This window comes from Pseudophryne corroboree, unplaced genomic scaffold, assembly GCF_028390025.1.
Source record: "Pseudophryne corroboree isolate aPseCor3 unplaced genomic scaffold, aPseCor3.hap2 scaffold_699, whole genome shotgun sequence".
Lineage (NCBI taxonomy): Eukaryota > Metazoa > Chordata > Amphibia > Anura > Myobatrachidae > Pseudophryne > Pseudophryne corroboree.
Window position 1 is genome coordinate 137,437 of NW_026970283.1, and position 23,185 is coordinate 160,621.

Genomic DNA, 23,185 nt, shown 5'->3' on the forward strand with positions numbered 1-23,185 from the left:
CGTTAATGTTTCCTGGTGTCAACCTGTATTATTTCAGTAGACATTGAAATGAGGATGCATCTTGCTGCCTTTCCAATGAAGCAAGTTTAATTTAGTAATAGGTGAAAAACCATCCTTACAAAGGTGTTAATCAGAGACTTGGCTTTGTGGACACTTTTCAGAGAACAAATTTGTTAGCATAAAAATAAAGCCAGAAAATGAAGAGCTGTTTATTCACTCAATTGGATTTTTCTGCCAGCATATTTTTTTTTCTCTGCAACCTACTGCTAAATTGTGCTTCCTAGCTGTTTTTATAAAATCACTGAATCAAATCTAACTCTGATTACATCAGGGAAGGCCAGGTACCCACACCATAACAGGGGGTTTGAAATTTTGACTTGTCTACTTTAAGATCACCAAAATCTGATCACAAGGTAAATTACGTCCCTGGGTGGGATTGAACCACCAACCTTTTAGATAATAACCGAACACGCTAACTGATTGCGCCACAGAGACACTTTGCAAACTTACATTCTGACAAACGCTAATAAGCATTCATCTAGAACGTTTCCTAGAAAAACTTTAAAAAGTCAATAATCTGGAGAGTTTTTGTAAGATGTTTCTTCCATCAATCAACGAAGAACATTCATGCTGATTTCTTGCAGCAGCTGGGCACTGTAACAGCTCCAGAGCTGCTCTGTAAGGCAACTAAAAGGGTGTGGGCCCTGCAGCACTACCTGTAGTTCGCATTGTGCGCTGGAAGGCACAAAGTAAGCAGACGGGAGAAGTCAGGATAGTGCGCAAGGGCATAGAAGGGAGCGGCTCAAGAAAAGAGAAGTGGAAACTGACAGCAAACTAGGCTGGAGAGAGACCTGAGACAAAGAGATCTGAATTATACGAGAGCCGACCAGGGGAAACACAAATTATGCAGTCGAGTTTCCCACATTTGGGGAAATAGCTGGAGCAGCACACACAGAGTGCAATGGGTGAGCCTTGCCCTGGGAGAAGCACCTTCATGATCATAGTATCTCACCTGGCAGGTAAGTAGGAGTTGGGCAAGAGCTGAGGAGGGTCGCTGCTCGGGCACCCCCCTGTCAAGTGAAGGAGATCCAACTGAGGCAGCACAAGAGAACTCTCGAAAGAAGAACAAGGCTAGAGGAAGATCTGAGACACAGAAATCTGGCTTTTACCAGAGCTGACCAGAGGAAAGCACAAACACAGTCCCCCACTACCACAAATAATGCAGTCGAGTTTCCCACATTTGGGGAAATCACAGGGGTCAGCATACCCAGAATGCAATGAATGAACCTCACCCTGGGAGAACAATCTTCATGACCATGGTATCTCCTATGCAAAATAAGTATGATTTGGGATAGGGCTGGGGAGGGCCGCTGCTCAGGCACATCTCTGTCAAGTAAAGGAGATTCAACTGAGGCAGCACAAGGGAACTCTCATCTGGGGACAACAACTGCAGGGAGAACACATATTTTCAGATGAACATGGGAGGGCAGAAGGCTGCCTAATACTGAAGCACCCCCAAACAACAAACCAAATGCAACAACTAGTGCAAGCATTCCTGGGGGAAGGCCTGCAGCAGATGGATTTGCATATGGTGATGTCATCCAAGCAGTGGGTCAAAGTTGGCTTCAACCCTCGTCTGCATATGAAAAGAAAAAAGGGATGTGCAGGGCATGGCGGCCTTTTGCGGCGCTTGCATGACCCCTAATTCGCATTAAACACCTCCACCCTCCTTAGGTGTGGGGCTCATGTTGGCTATGCCCCAGCACCTGAAGCATTCAAGCTGATTTCTTGCAGCAGCTGGGCACTGTAACAGCTCCAGAGCTGCTCTGTAAGGCAAGTAAAAGGGTGTGGGCCCTGCAGCACTACCTGTAGTTCGCATTGTGCGTTGGAAGGCACAAAGTAAGCAGACGGGAGAAGTCAGGATAGTGCGCAAGGGCATAGAAGGGAGCGGCTCAAGAAAAGAGAAGTGGAAACAGACAGCAAACTAGGCTGGAGAGAGACCTGAGACAAAGAGATCTGAATTATACGAGAGCCGACCAGAGGAAACACAAATTATGCAGTCAAGTGTCCCACATTTGGGGAAATCGCAGGAGCAGCACACCCAGAGTGCAATGGGTGAGCCTTGCCCTGGGAGAAGCACCTTCCTGATCATAGTATCTCACCTGGCAGGTAAGTAGGAGTTGGGCTAGAGCTGGGGAGGGTCGCTGCTCGGGCACCCCCCTGTCAAGTGAAGGAGATCCAACTGAGGCAGCACAAGGGAACTCTCGAAAGAAGAACAAGGCTAGAGGAAGATCTGAGACAAAGAAATCTGACTTTTACCAGAGTTGACCAGAAGAAAGCACAAACACAGTCCCCCACTACCACAAATAATGCAGTCGAGTTTCCCACATTTGGGGAAATCACAGGGGTCAGCATACCCAGAATGCAATGAATGAACCTCACCCTGGGAGAACAATCTTCATGACCATGGTATCTCCTATGCAAAATAAGTATGATTTGGGATAGGGCTGGGGAGGGCCGCTGCTCAGGCACATCTCTGTCAAGTAAAGGAGATTCAACTGAGGCAGCACAAGGGAACTCTCATCTGGGGACAACAACTGCAGGGAGAACACATATTTTCAGATGAACATGGGAGGGCAGAAGGCTGCCTAATACTGAAGCACCCCCAAACAACAAACCAAATGCAACAACTAGTGTAAGCATTCCTGGGGGAAGGCCTGCAGCAGATGGATTTGCATATGGTGATGTCATCCAAGCAATGGGTCAAAGTTGGCTTCAACCCTCGTCTGCATATGAAAAGAAAAAAGGGATGTGCAGGGCATGGCGTCCTTTTGTGGCGCTTGGATGACCCTTAATTCGCATTAAACATCTCCACCCTCCTTCGGTGTGGGGCTCATGTTGGCTATGCCCCAGCCCCTGAAGCATTCAAGATGATTTCTTGCAGCAGCTGGGCACTGTAACAGCTCCAGAGCTGTTCTTTAAAGCATGTAAAAGGGTGTGGGCCCTGCAGCACTACCTGTAGTATGCATTGTGCGTTGGAAGGCACAAAGTAAGCAGACGGGAGAGGTCAGGATAGTGCGCAAGGGCATAGAAGGGAGCGGCTCAAGAAAAGAGAAGTGGAAACAGACAGCAAACTAGGCTGGAGAAAGACCTGAGACAAAGAGATCTGAATTATACGAGAGCCGACCAGAGGAAACACAAATTATGCAGTCAAGTTTCCCACATTTGGGGAAATCGCAGTAGCAGCACACCCAGAGTGCAATGGGTGAGCCTTGCCCTGGGAGAAGCACCTTCCTGATCATAGTATCTCACCTGGCAGGTAAGTAGGAGTTGGGCTAGAGCTGGGGAGGGTCGCTGCTCGGGCACCCCCCTGTCAAGTGAAGGAGATCCAACTGAGGCAGCACAAGGGAACTCTCGAAAGAAGAACAAGGCTAGAGGAAGATCTGAGACAAAGAAATCTGACTTTTACCAGAGCTGAGCAGAGGAAAGCACAAACACAGTCCCCCACTACCACAAATAATGCAGTCGAGTTTCCCACATTTGGGGAAATCACAGGGGTCAGCATACCCAGAATGCAATGAATGAACCTCACCCTGGGAGAACAATCTTCATGACCATGGTATCTCCTATGCAAAATAAGTATGATTTGGGATAGGGCTGGGGAGGGCCGCTGCTCAGGCACATCTCTGTCAAGTAAAGGAGATTCAACTGAGGCAGCACAAGGGAACTCTCATCTGGGGACAACAACTGCAGGGAGAACACATATTTTCAGATGAACATGGGAGGGCAGAAGGCTGCCTAATACCGAAGCACCCCCAAACAACAAACCAAATGCAACAACTAGTGCAAGCATTCCTGGGGGAAGGCCTGCAGCAGATTGATTTGCATATGGTAATGCCATCCAAGCAGTGGGTCAAAGTTGGCTTCAACCCTCGTCTGCATATGAAAAGAGAAAAGGGGCGTGCAGGGCATGGCGGCCTTTTGCGGCGCTTGGGTGACCCTTAGTTCGCATTAAACACCTCCACCCTCCTTCGGTGTGGGGCTCATGTTGGCAATGCCCCAGCCCCTGAAGCATTCAAGCTGATTTCTTGCAGCAGCTGGGTACTGTAACAGCTCCAGAGCTGCTCTGTGAGGCAAGTAAAAGGGTGTGGGCCCTGCAGCACTACCTGTAGTTTGCATTGTGTGTTGGAAGGCACAAAGTAAGCAGACGGGAGAAGTCAGGATAGTGCGCAAGGGCATAGAAGGGAGCGGCTCAAGAAAAGAGAAGTGGAAACAGACAGCAAACTAGGCTGGAGAGAGACCTGAGACAAAGAGATCTGAATTATACGAGAGACGACCAGGGGAAACACAAATTATGCAGTCAAGTTTCCCACATTTGGGGAAATCACAGGGGCAGCACACCCAGAGTGCAATGGGTGAGCCTTGCCCTGGGAGAAGCACCTACATGATCATAGTATCTCACCTGGCAGGTAAGTAGGAGTTGGGCTAGAGCTGGGGAGGGTCGCTGCTCGGGTACCCCCCTGTCAAGTGAAGGAGATCCAACTGAGGCAGCACAAGGGAACTCTCGAAAGAGGAACAAGGCTAGAGGAAGATCTGAGACAAAGAAATCTGATTTTTACCAGAGTTGACCAGAAGAAAGCACAAACACAGTCCCCCACTACCACAAATAATGCAGTCGAGTTTCCCACATTTGGGGAAATCACAGGGGTCATCATACCCAGAATGCAATGAATGAACCTCACCCTGGGAGAACAATCTTCATGACCATGGTATCTCCTATGCAAAATAAGTATGATTTGGGATAGGGCTGGGGAGGGCCGCTGCTCAGGCACATCTCTGTCAAGTAAAGGAGATTCAACTGAGGCAGCACAAGGGAACTCTCATCTGGGGACAACAACTGCAGGGAGAACACATATTTTCAGATGAACATGGGAGGGCAGAAGGCTGCCTAATACTGAAGCACCCCCAAACAACAAACCAAATGCAACAACTAGTGCAAGCATTCCTGGGGGAAGGCCTGCAGCAGATGGATTTGCATATGGTGATGTCATCCAAGCAGTGGGTCAAAGTTGGCTTCAACCCTCGTCTGCATATGAAAAGAAAAAAGGGATGTGCAGGGCATGGCGGCCTTTTTCGGCGCTTGCATGACCCCTAATTCGCATTAAACACCTCCACCCTCCTTAGGTGTGGGGCTCATGTTGGCTATGCCCCAGCACCTGAAGCATTCAAGCTGATTTCTTGCAGCAGCTGGGCACTGTAACAGCTCCAGAGCTGCTCTGTAAGGCAACTAAAAGGGTGTGGGCCCTGCAGCACTACCTGTAGTTCGCATTGTGCGTTGGAAGGCACAAAGTAAGCAGACGGGAGAAGTCAGGATAGTGCGCAAGGGCATAGAAGGGAGCGGCTCAAGAAAAGAGAAGTGGAAACAGACAGCAAACTAGGCTGGAGAGAGACCTGAGACAAAGAGATCTGAATTATACGAGAGCCGACCAGAGGAAACACAAATTATGCAGTCAAGTGTCCCACATTTGGGGAAATCGCAGGAGCAGCACACCCAGAGTGCAATGGGTGAGCCTTGCCCTGGGAGAAGCACCTTCCTGATCATAGTATCTCACCTGGCAGGTAAGTAGGAGTTGGGCTAGAGCTGGGGAGGGTCGCTGCTCGGGCACCCCCCTGTCAAGTGAAGGAGATCCAACTGAGGCAGCACAAGGGAACTCTCGAAAGAAGAACAAGGCTAGAGGAAGATCTGAGACAAAGAAATCTGACTTTTACCAGAGTTGACCAGAAGAAAGCACAAACACAGTCCCCCACTACCACAAATAATGCAGTCGAGTTTCCCACATTTGGGGAAATCACAGGGGTCAGCATACCCAGAATGCAATGAATGAACCTCACCCTGGGAGAACAATCTTCATGACCATGGTATCTCCTATGCAAAATAAGTATGATTTGGGATAGGGCTGGGGAGGGCCGCTGCTCAGGCACAGCTCTGTCAAGTAAAGGAGATTCAACTGAGGAAGCACAAGGGAACTCTCATCTGGGGACAACAACTGCAGGGAGAACACATATTTTCAGATGAACATGGGAGGGCAGAAGGCTGCCTAATACTGAAGCACCCCCAAACAACAAACCAAATGCAACAACTAGTGTAAGCATTCCTGGGGGAAGGCCTGCAGCAGATGGATTTGCATATGGTGATGTCATCCAAGCAGTGGGTCAAAGTTGGCTTCAACCCTCGTCTGCATATGAAAACAAAAAAGGGATGTGCAGGGCATGGCGTCCTTTTGTGGCGCTTGGATGACCCTTAATTCGCATTAAACATCTCCACCCTCCTTCGGTGTGGGGCTCATGTTGGCTTTGCCCCAGCCCCTGAAGCATTCAAGATGATTTCTTGCAGCAGCTGGGCACTGTAACAGCTCCAGAGCTGTTCTGTAAAGCATGTAAAAGGGTGTGGGCCCTGCAGCACTACCTGTAGTATGCATTGTGCGTTGGAAGGCACAAAGTAAGCAGACGGGAGAGGTCAGGATAGTGCGCAAGGGCATAGAAGGGAGCGGCTCAAGAAAAGAGAAGTGGAAACAGACAGCAAACTAGGCTGGAGAAAGACCTGAGACAAAGAGATCTGAATTATACGAGAGCCGACCAGAGGAAACACAAATTATGCAGTCAAGTTTCCCACATTTGGGGAAATCACAGGAGCAGCACACCCAGAGTGCAATGGGTGAGCCTTGCCCTGGGAGAAGCACCTTCCTGATCATAGTATCTCACCTGGCAGGTAAGTAGGAGTTGGGCTAGAGCTGGGGTGGGTCGCTGCTCGGGCACCCCCCTGTCAAGTGAAGGAGATCCAACTGAGGCAGCACAAGGGAACTCTCGAAAGAAGAACAAGGCTAGAGGAAGATCTGAGACAAAGAAATCTGACTTTTACCAGAGCTGAGCAGAGGAAAGCCCAAACACAGTCCCCCACTACCACAAATAATGCAGTCGAGTTTCCCACATTTGGGGAAATCACAGGGGTCAGCATACCCAGAATGCAATGAATGAACCTCACCCTGGGAGAACAATCTTCATGACCATGGTATCTCCTATGCAAAATAAGTATGATTTGGGATAGGGCTGGGGAGGGCCGCTGCTCAGGCACATCTCTGTCAAGTAAAGGAGATTCAACTGAGGCAGCACAAGGGAACTCTCATCTGGGGACAACAACTGCAGGGAGAACACATATTTTCAGATGAACATGGGAGGGCAGAAGGCTGCCTAATACTGAAGCACCCCCAAACAACAAACCAAATGCAACAACTAGTGTAAGCATTCCTGGGGGAAGGCCTGCAGCAGATGGATTTGCATATGGTGATGTCATCCAAGCAGTGGGTCAAAGTTGGCTTCAACCCTCGTCTGCATATGAAAAGAAAAAAGGGATGTGCAGGGCATGGCGTCCTTTTGTGGCGCTTGGATGACCCTTAATTCGCATTAAACATCTCCACCCTCCTTCGGTGTGGGGCTCATGTTGGCTATGCCCCAGCCCCTGAAGCATTCAAGATGATTTCTTGCAGCAGCTGGGCACTGTAACAGCTCCAGAGCTGTTCTGTAAAGCATGTAAAAGGGTGTGGGCCCTGCAGCACTACCTGTAGTATGCATTGTGCGTTGGAAGGCACAAAGTAAGCAGATGGGAGAAGTCAGGATAGTGCGCAAGGGCATAGAAGGGAGCGGCTCAAGAAAAGAGAAGTGGAAACAGACAGCAAACTAGGCTGGAGAGAGACCTGAGACAAAGAGATCTGAATTATACGAGAGCCGACCAGAGGAATCACAAATTATGCAGTCAAGTGTCCCACATTTGGGGAAATTGCAGGAGCAGCACACCCAGAGTGCAATGGGTGAGCCTTGCCCTGGGAGAAGCACCTTCATGATCATAGTATCTCACCTGGCAGGTAAGTAGGAGTTGGGCTAGAGCTGGGGAGGGTCGCTGCTCGGGAACCCCCCTGTCAAGTGAAGGAGATCCAACTGAGGCAGCACAAGGGAACTCTCGAAAGAGGAACAAGGCTAGAGGAAGATCTGAGACAAAGAAATCTGACTTTTAACAGAGCTGACCAGAGGAAAGCACAAACATAGTCCCCCTCTACCACAAATAATGCAGTCGAGTTTCCCACATTTGGGGAAATCACAGGGGTCAGCATACTCAGAATGCAATGAATGAACCTCACCCTGGGAGAACAATCTTCATGACCATGGTATCTCCTATGCAAAATAAGTATGATTTGGGATAGGGCTGGGGAGGGCCGCTGCTCAGGCACATCTCTGTCAAGTAAAGGAGATTCAACTGAGGCAGCACAAGGGAACTCTCATCTGGGGACAACAACTGCAGGGAGAACACATATTTTCAGATGAACATGGGAGGGCAGAAGGCTGCCTAATACTGAAGCACCCCCAAACAACAAACCAAATGCAACTACTAGTACAAGCATTCCTGGGGGAAGGCCTGCAGCAGATGGATTTGCATATGGTGATGTCATCCAAGCAGTGGGTCAAAGTTGGCTTCAACCCTCATCTGCATATGAAAAGAGAAAAGGGGCGTGCAGGGCATGGCGGCCTTTTGCGGCGCTTGTATGACCCCTAGTTCGCATTAAACACCTCCACCCTCCTTCGGTGTGGGGCTCATGTTGGCTATGCCCCAGCCCCTGAAGCATTCAAGCTGATTTCTTGCAGCAGCTGGGCACTGTAACAGCTCCAGAGCTGCTCTGTAAGGCAAGTAAAAGGGTGTGGGCCCTGCAGCACTACCTGTAGTTCGCATTGTGCGTTGGAAGGCACAAAGTAAGCAGATGGGAGAAGTCAGGATAGTGCGCAAGGGCATAGAAGGGAGCGGCTCAAGAAAAGAGAAGTGGAAACAGACAGCAAACTAGGCTGAAGAGAGACCTGAGACAAAGAGATCTGAATTATATGAGAGCCGACCAGGGGAAACACAAATTATGCAGTCAAGTTTCCCACATTTGGGGAAATCAAAGGGGCAGCACACCCAGAGTGCAATGGGTGAGCCTTGCCCTGGGAGAAGCACCGACATCATCATAGTATCTCACCTGGCAGGTAAGTAGGAGTTGGGCTAGAGCTGGGGAGGGTCGCTGCTCGGGCACCCCCCTGTCAAGTGAAGGAGATCCAACTGAGGCAGCACAAGGGAACTCTCGAAAGAAGAACAAGGCTAGAGGAAGATCTGAGACAAAGAAATCTGACTTTTACCAGAGCTGACCAGAGGAAAGCACAAACACAGTCCCCCACTACCACAAATAATGCAGTCGAGTTTCCCACATTTGGGGAAATCACAGGGGTCATCATACCCAGAATGCAATGAATGAACCTCACCCTGGGAGAACAATCTTCATGACCATGATATCTCCTATGCAAAATAAGTATGATTTGGTATAGGGCTGGGGAGGGCCGCTGCTCAGGCACATCTCTGTCAAGTAAAGGCGATTCAACTGAGGCAGCACAAGGGAACTCTCATCTGGGGACAACAACTGCAGGGAGAACACATATTTTCAGATGAACATGGGAGGGCAGAAGGCTGCCTAATACTGAAGCACCCAAAAAACAACAAACCAAATGCAACAACTAGTGCAAGCATTCCTGGGGGAAGGCCTGCAGCAGATGGATTTGCATATGGTGATGTCATCCAAGCAGTGGGTCAAAGTTGGCTTCAACCCTCGTCTGCATATGAAAAGAAAAAAGGGATGTGCAGGGCATGGCGGCCTTTTGCGGCGCTTGCATGACCCCTAATTCGCATTAAACACCTCCACCCTCCTTCGGTGTGGGGCTCATGTTAGCTATGCCCCAGCACCTGAAGCATTCAAGCTGATTTCTTGCAGCAGCTGGGCACTGTAACAGCTCCAGAGCTGCTCTGTAAGGCAAGTAAAAGGGTGTGGGCCCTGCAGCACTACCTGTAGTTCGCATTGTGCGTTGGAAGGCACAAAGTAAGCAGACGGGAGAAGTCAGGATAGTGCGCAAGGGCATAGAAGGGAGCGGCTCAAGAAAAGAGAAGTGGAAACAGACAGCAAACTAGGCTGGAGAGAGACCTGAGACAAAGAGATCTGAATTATACGAGAGCCGACCAGAGGAAACACAAATTATGCAGTCAAGTGCCCCACATTTGGGGAAATCGCAGGAGCAGCACACCCAGAGTGCAATGGGTGAGCCTTGCCCTGGGAGAAGCACCTTCCTGATCATAATATCTCACCAGGCAGGTAAGTAGGAGTTGGGCTAGAGCTGGGGAGGGTCGCTGCTAGGGCACCCCCCTGTCAAGTGAAGGAGATCCAACTGAGGCAGCACAAGGGAACTCTCGAAAGAAGAACAAGGCTAGAGGAAGATCTGAGACAAAGAAATCTGACTTTTACCAGAGCTGAGCAGAGGAAAGCACAAACACAGTCCCCCACTACCACAAATAATGCAGTCGAGTTTCCCACATTTGGGGAAATCACAGGGGTCAGCATACCCAGAATGCAATGAATGAACCTCACCCTGGGAGAACAATCTTCATGACCATGGTATCTCCTATGCAAAATAAGTATGATTTGGGATAGGGCTGGGGAGGGCCGCTGCTCAGGCATATATCTGTCAAGTAAAGGAGATTCATCTGAGGCAGCACAAGGGAACTCTCATCTGGGGACAACAACTGCAGGGAGAACACATATTTTCAAATGAACATGGGAGGGCAGAAGGCTGCCTAATACTGAAGCACCCCCAAACAACAAACCAAATGCAACAACTAGTACAAGCATTCCTGGGGGAAGGTCTGCAGAAGACGGATTTGCATACAGTGATGTCATCCAAGCAGTGGGCCAAAGTTGGCTGGAACCCTCATCTGCATATGAAAAGAGAAAAGGGGTATGCAGGGCATGGCGGCCTTTTGCGGCGCTTGGATGACCCTCAGTTCGCATTAAACACCCCCACCCTCCTTCGGTGTGGGGCTCATGTTGGCAATGCCCCAGCCCCTGAAGCATTCCAGCTGATTTCTTGCAGCAGCTGGGCACTGTAACAGCTCCAGAGCTGCTCTGTAAGGCAACTAAAAGGGTGTGGGCCCTGCAGCACTACCTGTAGTTCGCATTGTGCGTTGGAAGGCACAAAGTAAGCAGACGGGAGAAGTCAGGATAGTGCGCAAGGGCATAGAAGGGAGCGGCTCAAGAAAAGAGAAGTGGAAACAGACAGCAAACTAGGCTGGAGAGAGACCTGAGACAAAGAGATCTGAATTATACGAGAGCCGACCAGAGGAAACACAAATTATGCAGTCAAGTGTCCCACATTTGGGGAAATCGCAGGAGCAGCACACCCAGAGTGCAATGGGTGAGCCTTGCCCTGGGAGAAGCACCTTCCTGATCATAGTATCTCACCTGGCAGGTAAGTAGGAGTTGGGCTAGAGCTGGGGAGGGTCGCTGCTCGGGCACCCCCCTGTCAAGTGAAGGAGATCCAACTGAGGCAGCACAAGGGAACTCTCGAAAGAAGAACAAGGCTAGAGGAAGATCTGAGACAAAGAAATCTGACTTTTACCAGAGCTGACCAGAGGAAAGCACAAACACAGTCCCCCACTACCACAAATAATGCAGTCGAGTTTCCCACATTTGGGGAAATCACAGGGGTCAGCATACCCAGAATGCAATGAATGAACCTCACCCTGGGAGAACAATCTTCATGACCATGGTATCTCCTATGCAAAATAAGTATGATTTGGGATAGGGCTGGGGAGGGCCGCTGCTCAGGCATATCTCTGTCAAGTAAAGGAGATTCAACTGAGGCAGCACAAGGGAACTCTCATCTGGGGACAACAACTGCAGGGAGAACACATATTTTCAAATGAACATGGGAGGGCAGAAGGCTGCCTAATACTGAAGCACCCCCAAACAACAAACCAAATGCAACAACTAGTACAAGCATTCCTGGGGGAAGGTCTGCAGAAGACGGATTTGCATACAGTGATGTCATCCAAGCAGTGGGCCAAAGTTGGCTGGAACCCTCATCTGCATATGAAAAGAGAAAAGGGGTATGCAGGGCATGGCGGCCTTTTGCGGCGCTTGGATGACCCTTAGTTCGCATTAAACACCCCCACCATCCTTCGGTGTGGGGCTCATATTGGCAATGCCCCAGCATTCAAGCTGATTTCTTGCAGCAGCTTGGCACTGTAACAGCTCCAGAGCTGCTCTGTAAGGCAAGTAAAAGGTTGTGGGCCCTGCAGCACTACCTGTAGTTTGCATTGTGCATTGGAAGGCACAAAGTAAGCAGACAGGAGTAGAAGTCAGGATAGTGCACAAGGGTATAGAAGGGAGGGGCTCAAAAAAAAAGAAGTGGAAACAGACAGCAAACTAGGCTGGAGAGAGACCTGAGACAAAGAGATCTGAATTATATGAAAGCCGACCAGTGGAAACACAAATTATGCAGTCAAGTTTCCCACATTTGGGGAAATCACAGGAGCAGCACACCCAGAGTGCAATGGATGAGCCTTGCCCTGGGAGAAGCACCTTCATGATCATAGTATCTCACCTGGCAGGTAAGTAGGAGTTGGGCTAGAGCTGGGGAGGGTCGCTGCTCGGGCACCCCCCTGTCAAGTGAAGGAGATCCAACTGAGGCAGCACAAGGGAACTCTCGAAAGAAGAACAAGGCTAGAGGAAGATCTGAGACAAAGAAATCTGACTTTTACCAGAGCTGACCAGAGGAAAGCACAAACACAGTCCCCCACTACCACAAATAATGCAGTCGAGTTTCCCACATTTGGGGAAATCACAGGGGTCAGCATACCCAGAATGCAATGAATGAACCTCACCCTGGGAGAACAATCTTCATGACCATGGTATCTCCTATGCAAAATAAGTATGATTTGGGATAGGGCTGGGGAGGGCCGCTGCTCAGGCACATCTCTGTCAAGTAAAGGAGATTCAACTGAGGCAGCACAAGGGAACTTTCATCTGGGGACAACAACTGCAGGGAGAACACATATTTTCAGATGAACATGGGAGGGCAGAAGGCTGCCTAATACTGAAGCACCCCCAAACAACAAACCAAATGCAACAACTAGTGCAAGCATTCCTGGGGGAAGGCCTGCAGCAGATGGATTTGCATATGGTGATGTCATCCAAGCAGTGGGTCAAAGTTGGCTTCAACCCTCGTCTGCATATGAAAAGAGAAAAGGGGCATGCAGGGCATGGCGGCCTTTTGCGGCGCTTGGATGACCCCTAGTTCGCATTAAACACCTCCACCCTCCTTCGGTGTGGGGCTCATGTTGGCTATGCCCCAGCCCCTGAAGCATTCAAGCTGATTTCTTGCAGCAGCTGGGCACTGTAACAGCTCCAGAGCTGCTCTGTAAGGCAAGTAAAAGGGTGTGGGCCCTGCAGCACTACCTGTAGTTCGCATTGTGCGTTGGAAGGCACAAAGTAAGCAGATGGGAGAAGTCAGGCTAGTGTGCAAGGGCATAGAAGGGAGCGGCTCAAGAAAAGAGAAGTGGAAACAGACAGCAAACTAGGCTGAAGAGAGACCTGAGACAAAGAGATCTGAATTATATGAGAGCCGACCAGGGGAAACACAAATTATGCAGTCAAGTGTCCCACATTTGGGGAAATCAAAGGGGCAGCACACCCAGAGTGCAATGGGTGAGCCTTGCCCTGGGAGAAGCACCTTCCTGATCATAGTATCTCACCTGGCAGGTAAGTAGGAGTTGGGCTAGAGCTGGGGAGGGTCGCTGCTCGGGCACCCCCCTGTCAAGTGAAGGAGATCCAACTGAGGCAGCACAAGGGAACTCTCGAAAGAAGAACAAGGCTAGAGGAAGATCTGAGACAAAGAAATCTGACTTTTACCAGAGCTGACCAGAGGAAAGCACAAACACAGTCCCCCACTACCACAAATAATGCAGTCGAGTTTCCCATATTTGGGGAAATCACAGGGGTCATCATACCCAGAATGCAATGAATGAACCTCACCCTGGGAGAACAATCTTCATGACCATGATATCTCCTATGCAAAATAAGTATGATTTGGGATAGGGCTGGGGAGGGCCGCTGCTCAGGCACATCTCTGTCAAGTAAAGGCGATTCAACTGAGGCAGCACAAGGGAACTCTCATCTGGGGACAACAACTGCAGGGAGAACACATATTTTCAAATGAACATGGGAGGGCAGAAGGCTGCCTAATACTGAAGCACCCCCAAACAACAAACCAAATGCAACAACTAGTACAAGCATTCCTGGGGGAAGGTCTGCAGAAGACGGATTTGCATACAGTGATGCTGGGCCCATAACCCAGAGGTAGGCAGATTGAAACTATCCTCTGCTATATGCATTTTTTTTGTGTTAATTAAAGTAATCCAAAACTGGGATTGATATTTTGTCTCTTTTATTTTTACTTAAAGTACAATAACTTTTACCATTTTAATTTGTTTTAATAGTATATTGACAGTATTGTTTTCTTTCAAAAATCCACTTCATTTTCTTTACCCTATTATTAAAATGGTAATTGACAAAAACAAACTACATTGTCACCAGAAGAGCAATACAAAATGTACAAGTGATATATTAAAATCATCTTTCCAGCTTGAATTTCAATGATGCATTGGGGCAACGATTTTGTGAGAAACATCTTCACCCTTAAATAAAGATTTTCTTAATTCCTTACCTGTGTGCTAATTAGATATCACCTTGTTTTCACATTAAACAGACTTCCACATGAGAAAGCAGCAAGGATGCAGTGGCGTTAATGTTTCCTGGTGTCAACCTGTATTATTTCAGTAGACATTGAAATGAGGATGCATCTTGCTGCCTTTCCAATGAAGCAAGTTTAATTTAGTAATAGGTGAAAAACCATCCTTACAAAGGTGTTAATCAGAGACTTGGCTTTGTGGACACTTTTCAGAGAACAAATTTGTTAGCATAAAAATAAAGCCAGAAAATAAAGAGCTGTTTAATCACTCAATTGGATTTTTCTGCCAGCATATTTTTTTTCTCTGCAACCCACTGCTAAATTGTGCTTCCTAGCTGTTTTTATAAAATCACTGAATCAAATCTAACTCTGATTACATCAGAGAAGGCCAGGTACCCTACACCATAAAAGGGGGTATGAAATTTTGACTGTCTACTTAAAGATCACCAAAATCTGATAACAAGGTCAATTAGGTCCCTGGGTGGGATTGAACCACCAACCTTTTGGTTAATAGCCGTACATACTAACTGATTGCGCCACAGAGACACTTTGCAAAAGTCCATACTGACAAAGGCTAATAAGCATTCATCTAAAACGTTTCCTAGAAAAACTTTAAAAAGTCAATAATCTGGAAAGTTTTTGTAAGATGTTTCTTCCATCAACCAACGAAGAAACACATTGGTACTTTCCCATGATGAGTGAGTGCTTCAGGATCTCTTGAACTTACATGTGCAGCAGAGTACTGCAATGGAAGCATGCTGGGCCCATAACCCAGAGGTAGGCAGATTGAAACTATCCTCTGCTATATGCATTTTTTTGTTTGTTAATTAAAGTAATCCAAAACTGGGATTGATATTTTGTCTGTTTTATTTTTACTTAAAGTACAATAACTTTTACCATTTTAATTTGTTTTAATAGTATATTGACAGTATTGTTTTCTTTCAAAAATCCACTTCATTTTCTTTACCCTATTATTAAAATGGTAATTGACAAAAACAAACTACATTGTCACCAGAAGAGCAATACAAAATGTACAAGTGATATATTAAAATCATCTTTCCAGCTTGAATTTCAATGATGCATTGGGTCAACAATTTTGTGAGAAACATCTTCACCCTTAAATAAAGATTTTCTTAATTCCTTACCTGTGTGCTAATTAGATATCACCTTGTTTTCACATTAAACAGACTTCCACATGAGAAAGCAGCAAGGATGCAGTGGCGTTAATGTTTCCTGGTGTCAACCTGTATTATTTCAGTAGACATTGAAATGAGGATACATCTTGCTGCCTTTCCAATGAAGCAAGTTTAATTTAGTAATAGGTGAAAAACCATCCCTACAAAGGTGTTAATCAGAGACTTGGCTTTGTGGACACTTTTCAGAGAACAAATTTGTTAGCATAAAAATAAAGCCAGAAAATGAAGAGCTGTTTAATCACTCAATTGGATTTTTTTGCCAGCATATTTCTTTTTCTCTGCAACCCACTGCTAAATTGTGCTTCCTAGATGTTTTTATAAAATCACTGAATCAAATCTAACTCTGATTACATCAGAGAAGGCCAGGTACCCTACACCATAACAGGGGGTATGAAATTTGACTTGTCTACTTAAAGATCACCAAAATCTGATAACAAGGTCAATTACGTCCCTGGGTGGGATTGAACCACCAACCTTTTGGTTAATAGCCGTACACACTAACTGATTGCGCCACAGAGACACTTTGCAAAAGTACATACTGACAAATGCTAATAAGCATTCATCTAAAACGTTTCCTAGAAAAACTTAAAAAAGTCAATAATCTGGAGAGTTTTTGTAAGATGTTTCTTCTATCAACCAACGAAGAAACACATTGGTACTTTCCCATGATGAGTGAGTGCTTCAGGATCTCTTGCACTTACATGTGCAGCAGAGTACAGCAATGGAAGCATGCTGGGCCCATAACCCAGAGGTAGGCAGATTGAAACTATCCTCTGCTATATGCATTTTTTTGTTTGTTAATTAAAGTAATCCAAAACTGGGATTGATATTTTGGCTCTTTTATTTTTACTTAAAGTACAATAACTTTTACCATTTTAATTTGTTTTAATAGTATATTGACAGTATTGTTTTCTTTCAAAAATCCACTTAATTTTCTTTACCCTATTATTAAAATGGTAATTGACAAAAACAAACTACATTGTCACCAGAAGAGCAATACAAAATGTACAAGTGATATATTAAAATCATCTTTCCAGCTTGAATTTCAATGATGCATTGGGGCAACGATTTTGTGAGAAACATCTTCACCCTTAAATAAAGATTTTCTTAATTCCTTACCTGTGTGCTAATTAGATATCACCTTGTTTTCACATTAAACAGACTTACACAAGAGAAAGCAGCAAGGATGCAGTGGCGTTAATGTTTCCTGGTGTCAACCTGTATTAATTCAGTAGACATTGAAATGAGGATGCATCTTGCTGCCTTTCCAATGAAGCAAGTTTAATTTAGTAATAGGTGAAAAACCATCCTTACAAAGGTGTTAATCAGAGACTTGGCTTTGTGGACACTTTTCAGAGAACAAATTTGTTAGCATAAAAATAAAGCCAGAAAATAAAGAGCTGTTTAATCACTCAATTGGATTTTTCTGCCAGCATATTTTTTTTCTCTGCAACCCACTGCTAAATTGTGCTTCCTAGCTGTTTTTATAAAATCACTGAATCAAATCTAACTCTGATTACATCAGAGAAGGCCAGGTACCCTACACCATAACAGGGGGTTTGAAATTTTGACTTGTCTACTTAAAGATCACAAAAATCTGATAACAAGGTCAATTAGGTCCCTGGGTGGGATTGAACCACCAACCTTATGGTTAATAGCCGTACATACTAACTGATTGCGCCACAGAGACACTTTGCAAAAGTCCATACTGACAAAGGCTAATAAGCATTCATCTAAAACGTTTCCTAGAAAAATTTTCAAAAGTCAATAATCTGGAGAGTTTTTGTAAGATGTTTCTTCCATCAACCAACGAAGAAACACATTGGTACTTTCCCATGATGAGTGAGTGCTTCAGGATCTCTTGAACTTACATGTGCAGCAGAGTACTGCAATGGAAGCATGCTGGGCCCATAACCCAGAGGTAGGCAGATTGAAACTATCCTCTGCTATATGCATTTTTTTTTTTGTTAATTAAAGTAATCCAAAACTGGGATTGATATTTTGTCTCTTTTATTTTTACTTAAAGTACAATAACTTTTACCATTTTAATTTGTTTTAATAGTATATTGACAGTATTGCTTTCTTTCAAAAATCCACTTCATTTTCTTTACCCTATTATTAAAATGGTAATTGACAAAAACAAACTACATTGTCACCAGAAGAGCAATACAAAATGTACAAGTGATATATTAAAATCATCTTTCCAGCTTGAATTTCAATGTTGCATTGGGTCAACAATTTTGTGAGAAACATCTTCACCCTTAAATAAAGATTTTCTTAATTCCTTACCTGTGTGCTAATTAGATATCACCTTGTTTTCACATTAAACAGACTTCCACATGAGAAAGCAGCAAGGATGCAGTGGCATTAATGTTTCCTGGTGTCAACTTGTATTATTTCAGTAGACATTGAAATGAGGATGCATCTTGCTGCCTTTCCAATGAAGCAAGTTTAATTTAGTAATAGGTGAAAAACCATCCTTACAAAGGTGTTAATCAGAGACTTGGCTTTGTGGACACTTTTCAGAGAACAAATTTGTTAGCATAAAAATAAAGCCAGAAAATGAAGAGCTGTTTAATCACTCGATTGGATTTTTCTGCCAGCATATTTTTTTTCTCTGCAACCCACTGCTAAATTGTGCTTCCTAGCTGTTTTTTATAAAATCACTGAATCAAATCTAACTCTGATTACATCAGAGAAGGCCATGTACCCTACACCATAAGAGGAGGTTTGAAATTTTGACTTGTCTACTTAAATATCACCAAAATCTGATCACAAGGTTAATTACGTCCCTGGGTGGGATTGAACCACCAACCTTTTGGTTAATAGCCAAACACACTAACCGATTGCGCCACAGAGACACTTTGCAAAAGTCCATACTGACAAAGGCTAATAAGCATTCATCTAAAACGTTTCCTAGAAAAACTTTAAAAAGTCAATAATCTGGAGAGTTTTTGTAAGATGTTTCTTCCATCAACCAACGAAGAAACACATTGGTACTTTCCCATGATAAGTGAGTGCTTCAGGATCTCTTGCACTTACATGTGCAGCAGAGTACTGCAATGGAAGCATGCTGGGCCCATAACCCAGAGGTAGGCAGATTGAAACTATCCTCTGCTATATGCATTTTTTTGTTTGTTAATTAAAGTAATCCAAAACTGGGATTGATATTTTGGCTCTTTTATTTTTACTTAAAGTACAATAACTTTTACCATTTTAATTTGTTTTAATAGTATATTGACAGTATTGTTTTCTTTCAAAAATCCACTTAATTTTCTTTACCCTATAATAAAATGGTAATTGACAAAAACAAACTACATTGTCACCAGAAGAGCAATACAAAATGTACAAGTGATATATTAAAATCATCTTTCCAGCTTGAATTTCAATGATGCATGGGGGCAACGATTTTGTGAGAAACATCTTCACCCTTAAATAAAGATTTTCTTAATTCCTTACCTGTGTGCTAATTAGATATCACCTTGTTTTCACATTAAACAGACTTCCACATGAGAAAGCAGCAAGGATGCAGTGGCGTTAATGTTTCCTGGTGTCAACCTGTATTATTTCAGTAGACATTGAAATGAGGATGCATCTTGCTGCCTTTCCAATGAAGCAAGTTTTATTTAGTAATAGGTGAAAAACCATCCTTACAAAGGTGTTAATCAGAGACTTGGCTTTGTGGACACTTTTCAGAGAACAAATTTGTTAGCATAAAAATAAAGCCAGAAAATAAAGAGCTGTTTAATCACTCAATTGGATTTTTCTGCCAGCATATTTTTTTTCTCTGCAACCCACTGCTAAATTGTGCTTCCTAGCTGTTTTTATAAAATCACTGAATCAAATCTAACTCTGATTACATCAGAGAAGGCCAGGTACCCTACACCATAACAGGGGGTTTGAAATTTTGACTTGTCTACTTAAAGATCACCAAAATCTGATAACAAGGTCAATTAGGTCCCTGGGTGGGATTGAACCACCAACCTTTTGGTTAATAGCCGTACATACTAACTGATTGCGCCACAGAGACACTTTGCAAAAGTCCATACTGACAAAGGCTAATAAGCATTCATCTAAAACGTTTCCTAGAAAAACTTTAAAAAGTCAATAATCTGGAGAGTTTTTGTAAGATGTTTCTTCCATCAACCAACGAAGAAACACATTGGTACTTTCCCATGATGAGTGAGTGCTTCAGGATCTCTTGAACTTACATGTGCAGCAGAGTACTGCAATGGAAGCATGCTGGGCCCATAACCCAGAGGTAGGCAGATTGAAACTATCCTCTGCTATATGCATTTTTTTTTTGTTAATTAAAGTAATCCAAAACTGGGATTGATATTTTGTCTCTTTTATTTTTACTTAAAGTACAATAACTTTTACCATTTTAATTTGTTTTAATAGTATATTGACAGTATTGTTTTCTTTCAAAAATCCACTTCATTTTCTTTACCCTATTATTAAAATGGTAATTGACAAAAACAAACTACATTGTCACCAGAAGAGCAATACAAAATGTACAAGTGATATATTAAAATCACATTTCCAGCTTGAATTTCAATGATGCATTGGGGCAACGATTTTGTGAGAAACATCTTCACCCTTAAATAAAGATTTTCTTAATTCCTTACCTGTGTGCTAATTAGATATCACCTTGTTTTCATATTAAACAGACTTCCACATGAGAAAGCAGCAAGGATGCAGTGGCGTTAATGTTTCCTGGTGTCAACTTGTATTATTTCAGTAGACATTGAAATGAGGATGCATCTTGCTGCCTTTCCAATGAAGCAAGTTTAATTTAGTAATAGGTGAAAAACCATCCTTACAAAGGTGTTAATCAGAGACTTGGCTTTGTGGACACTTTTCAGAGAACAAATTTGTTAGCATAAAAATAAAGCCAGAAAATGAAGAGCTGTTTAATCACTCGATTGGATTTTTCTGCCAGCATATTTTTTTTCTCTGCAACCCACTGCTAAATTGTGCTTCCTAGCTGTTTTTTATAAAATCACTGAATCAAATCTAACTCTGATTACATCAGAGAAGGCCATGTACCCTACACCATAAGAGGAGGTTTGAAATTTTGACTTGTCTACTTAAATATCACCAAAATCTGATCACAAGGTTAACTACGTCCCTGGGTGGGATTGAACCACCAACCTTTTGGTTAATAGCCAAACACACTAACTGATTGCGCCACAGAGACACTTTGCAAAAGTCCATACTGACAAAGGCTAATAAGCATTCATCTAAAACGTTTCCTAGAAAAACTTTAAAAAGTCAATAATCTGGAGAGTTTTTGTAAGATGTTTCTTCCATCAACCAACGAAGAAACACATTGGTACTTTCCCATGATAAGTGAGTGCTTCAGGATCTCTTGCACTTACATGTGCAGCAGAGTACTGCAATGGAAGCATGCTGGGCCCATAACCCAGAGGTAGACAGATTGAAACTATCCTCTGCTATATGCATTTTTTTGTTTGTTAATTAAAGTAATCCAAAACTGGGATTGATATTTTGGCTCTTTTATTTTTACTTAAAGTACAATAACTTTTACCATTTTAATTTGTTTTAATAGTATATTGACAGTATAGTTTTCTTTCAAAAATCCACTTAATTTTCTTTACCCTGTTATTAAAATGGTAATTGACAAAAAAACTACATTGTCACCAGAAGAGCAATACAAAATGTACAAGTGATATATTAAAATCATCTTTCCAGCTTGAATTTCAATGATGCATTGGGGCAACAATTTTGTGAGAAACATCTTCACCCTTAAATAAAGATTTTCGTAATTCCTTACCTGTGTGCTAATTAGATATCACCTTGTTTTCACATTAAACAGACTTCCACATGAGAAAGCAGCAAGGATGCAGTGGCTTTAATGTTTCCTGGTGTCAACCTGTATTATTTCAGTAGACATTGAAATGAGGATGCATCTTGCTGCCTTTCCAATGAAGCAAGTTTAATTTAGTAATAGGTGAAAAACCATCCTTACAAAGGTGTTAATCAGAGACTTGGCTTTGTGGACACTTTTCAGAGAACAAATTTGTTAGCATAAAAATAAATTCCAGAAAATGAAGAGCTGTTTAATCACTCAATTGGATTTTTCTGCCAGCATATTTTTTTTCTCTGCAACCCACTGCTAAATTGTGCTTCCTAGCTGTTTTTTTATAAAATCACTGAATCAAATCTAACTCTGATTACATCAGAGAAGGCCAGGTACCCTACACAATAAGAGGGGGTTTGAAATTTTGACTTGTCTACTTAAATATCACCAAAATCTGATCACAAGGTCAATTACGTCCCTGGGTGGGATTGAACCACCAACCTTTTGGTTAATAGCCAAACACACTAACCGATTGCGCCACCGAGACACTTTGCAAAAAGTACATACTGACAAAGGCTAATAAGCATACATCTAGAACGTTTCCTAGAAAAATATTAAAAAATCAATAATCTGGAGAGTTTTTGTAAGATGTTTCTTCCATCAACCAATGAATAAACACATTGGTACTTTCCCATGATGAGTGAGTGCTTCAGGATCTCTTGCACTTACATGTGCAGCAGAGTACTGCAATGGAAGCATGCTGGACCCATAACCCAGAGGTAGGCAGATTGAAACTATCCTTTGCTATATGCATTTTTTTTTTGTTAATTTAAGTAATCAAAACTGGGATTGATATTTTTGCTCTTTTATTTTTACTTAAAGTACAATAACTTTTACCATTTTAATTTGTTTTAATAGTATATTGACAGTATAGTTTTCATTCAAAAATCCACTTAATTTTCTTTACCCTATTATTAAAATGGTAATTGACAAAAAAAACTACATTGTCACCAGAAGAGCAATACAAAATGTACAAGTCATCTTTCCAGCTTGAATTTCAATGATGCATTGGGGCAACAATTTTGTGAGAAACATCTTCACCCTTAAATAAAGATTTTCGTAATTTCTTACCTGTGTGCTAATTAGATATCACCTTGTTTTCACATTAAACAGACTTCCACATGAGAAAGCAGCAAGGATGCAGTGGCTTTAATGTTTCCTGGTGTCAACCTGTATTATTTCAGTAGACATTGAAATGAGGATGCATCTTGCTGCCTTTCCAATGAAGCAAGTTTAATTTAGTAATAGGTGAAAAACCATCCTTACAAAGGTGTTAATCAGAGACTTGGCTTTGTGGACACTTTTCAGAGAACAAATTTGTTAGCATAAAAATAAATTCCAGAAAATGAAGAGCTGTTTAATCACTCAATTGGATTTTTCTGCCAGCATATTTTTTTTCTCTGCAACCCACTGCTAAATTGTGCTTCCTAGCTGTTTTTTTATAAAATCACTG

General features: G+C 43.8%; 23 non-coding genes and 2 pseudogenes across 23 annotated transcripts; all 25 read right to left on the bottom strand.

Moving 5' to 3' along the window:
* Positions 1–864: 864 nt before the first annotated feature.
* LOC135038122 (U1 spliceosomal RNA) lies at positions 865–1,027 on the bottom strand. The gene has a single exon (XR_010232538.1). It is a non-coding gene; the product is annotated as a U1 spliceosomal RNA (small nuclear RNA).
* Positions 1,028–1,179: 152 nt separating this feature from the next.
* On the bottom strand, positions 1,180–1,343 carry LOC135038096 (U1 spliceosomal RNA). The gene has a single exon (XR_010232514.1). It is a non-coding gene; the product is annotated as a U1 spliceosomal RNA (small nuclear RNA).
* A 671-nt stretch (positions 1,344–2,014) lies between these two features.
* On the bottom strand, positions 2,015–2,177 carry LOC135038111 (U1 spliceosomal RNA). The gene has a single exon (XR_010232528.1). It is a non-coding gene; the product is annotated as a U1 spliceosomal RNA (small nuclear RNA).
* A 152-nt stretch (positions 2,178–2,329) lies between these two features.
* On the bottom strand, positions 2,330–2,493 carry LOC135038103 (U1 spliceosomal RNA). The gene has a single exon (XR_010232520.1). It is a non-coding gene; the product is annotated as a U1 spliceosomal RNA (small nuclear RNA).
* Positions 2,494–3,164: 671 nt separating this feature from the next.
* On the bottom strand, positions 3,165–3,327 carry LOC135038115 (U1 spliceosomal RNA). The gene has a single exon (XR_010232532.1). It is a non-coding gene; the product is annotated as a U1 spliceosomal RNA (small nuclear RNA).
* A 152-nt stretch (positions 3,328–3,479) lies between these two features.
* Positions 3,480–3,643, bottom strand: LOC135038097 (U1 spliceosomal RNA). The gene has a single exon (XR_010232515.1). It is a non-coding gene; the product is annotated as a U1 spliceosomal RNA (small nuclear RNA).
* Positions 3,644–4,314: 671 nt separating this feature from the next.
* LOC135038118 (U1 spliceosomal RNA) lies at positions 4,315–4,477 on the bottom strand. The gene has a single exon (XR_010232535.1). It is a non-coding gene; the product is annotated as a U1 spliceosomal RNA (small nuclear RNA).
* A 152-nt stretch (positions 4,478–4,629) lies between these two features.
* On the bottom strand, positions 4,630–4,793 carry LOC135038108 (U1 spliceosomal RNA). Its single transcript, XR_010232525.1, has one exon. It is a non-coding gene; the product is annotated as a U1 spliceosomal RNA (small nuclear RNA).
* A 671-nt stretch (positions 4,794–5,464) lies between these two features.
* On the bottom strand, positions 5,465–5,627 carry LOC135038112 (U1 spliceosomal RNA). Its single transcript, XR_010232529.1, has one exon. It is a non-coding gene; the product is annotated as a U1 spliceosomal RNA (small nuclear RNA).
* A 152-nt stretch (positions 5,628–5,779) lies between these two features.
* Positions 5,780–5,943, bottom strand: LOC135038104 (U1 spliceosomal RNA). Its single transcript, XR_010232521.1, has one exon. It is a non-coding gene; the product is annotated as a U1 spliceosomal RNA (small nuclear RNA).
* A 671-nt stretch (positions 5,944–6,614) lies between these two features.
* LOC135038114 (U1 spliceosomal RNA) lies at positions 6,615–6,777 on the bottom strand. The gene has a single exon (XR_010232531.1). It is a non-coding gene; the product is annotated as a U1 spliceosomal RNA (small nuclear RNA).
* A 152-nt stretch (positions 6,778–6,929) lies between these two features.
* Positions 6,930–7,093, bottom strand: LOC135038105 (U1 spliceosomal RNA). Its single transcript, XR_010232522.1, has one exon. It is a non-coding gene; the product is annotated as a U1 spliceosomal RNA (small nuclear RNA).
* A 671-nt stretch (positions 7,094–7,764) lies between these two features.
* LOC135038110 (U1 spliceosomal RNA) lies at positions 7,765–7,927 on the bottom strand. The gene has a single exon (XR_010232527.1). It is a non-coding gene; the product is annotated as a U1 spliceosomal RNA (small nuclear RNA).
* A 152-nt stretch (positions 7,928–8,079) lies between these two features.
* LOC135038106 (U1 spliceosomal RNA) lies at positions 8,080–8,243 on the bottom strand. The gene has a single exon (XR_010232523.1). It is a non-coding gene; the product is annotated as a U1 spliceosomal RNA (small nuclear RNA).
* A 692-nt stretch (positions 8,244–8,935) lies between these two features.
* On the bottom strand, positions 8,936–9,077 carry LOC135038123 (U1 spliceosomal RNA; annotated as a pseudogene).
* Positions 9,078–9,229: 152 nt separating this feature from the next.
* Positions 9,230–9,393, bottom strand: LOC135038107 (U1 spliceosomal RNA). The gene has a single exon (XR_010232524.1). It is a non-coding gene; the product is annotated as a U1 spliceosomal RNA (small nuclear RNA).
* A 672-nt stretch (positions 9,394–10,065) lies between these two features.
* LOC135038117 (U1 spliceosomal RNA) lies at positions 10,066–10,228 on the bottom strand. The gene has a single exon (XR_010232534.1). It is a non-coding gene; the product is annotated as a U1 spliceosomal RNA (small nuclear RNA).
* Positions 10,229–10,380: 152 nt separating this feature from the next.
* LOC135038098 (U1 spliceosomal RNA) lies at positions 10,381–10,544 on the bottom strand. Its single transcript, XR_010232516.1, has one exon. It is a non-coding gene; the product is annotated as a U1 spliceosomal RNA (small nuclear RNA).
* Positions 10,545–11,215: 671 nt separating this feature from the next.
* Positions 11,216–11,378, bottom strand: LOC135038113 (U1 spliceosomal RNA). The gene has a single exon (XR_010232530.1). It is a non-coding gene; the product is annotated as a U1 spliceosomal RNA (small nuclear RNA).
* Positions 11,379–11,530: 152 nt separating this feature from the next.
* On the bottom strand, positions 11,531–11,694 carry LOC135038099 (U1 spliceosomal RNA). Its single transcript, XR_010232517.1, has one exon. It is a non-coding gene; the product is annotated as a U1 spliceosomal RNA (small nuclear RNA).
* A 665-nt stretch (positions 11,695–12,359) lies between these two features.
* Positions 12,360–12,522, bottom strand: LOC135038116 (U1 spliceosomal RNA). Its single transcript, XR_010232533.1, has one exon. It is a non-coding gene; the product is annotated as a U1 spliceosomal RNA (small nuclear RNA).
* A 152-nt stretch (positions 12,523–12,674) lies between these two features.
* Positions 12,675–12,838, bottom strand: LOC135038100 (U1 spliceosomal RNA). Its single transcript, XR_010232518.1, has one exon. It is a non-coding gene; the product is annotated as a U1 spliceosomal RNA (small nuclear RNA).
* Positions 12,839–13,530: 692 nt separating this feature from the next.
* LOC135038119 (U1 spliceosomal RNA) lies at positions 13,531–13,672 on the bottom strand (annotated as a pseudogene).
* Positions 13,673–13,824: 152 nt separating this feature from the next.
* LOC135038109 (U1 spliceosomal RNA) lies at positions 13,825–13,988 on the bottom strand. The gene has a single exon (XR_010232526.1). It is a non-coding gene; the product is annotated as a U1 spliceosomal RNA (small nuclear RNA).
* Positions 13,989–18,635: 4,647 nt separating this feature from the next.
* Positions 18,636–18,709, bottom strand: TRNAN-AUU (transfer RNA asparagine (anticodon AUU)). Its single transcript has one exon. It is a non-coding gene; the product is annotated as a tRNA-Asn (tRNA).
* Positions 18,710–23,185: the final 4,476 nt, after the last annotated feature.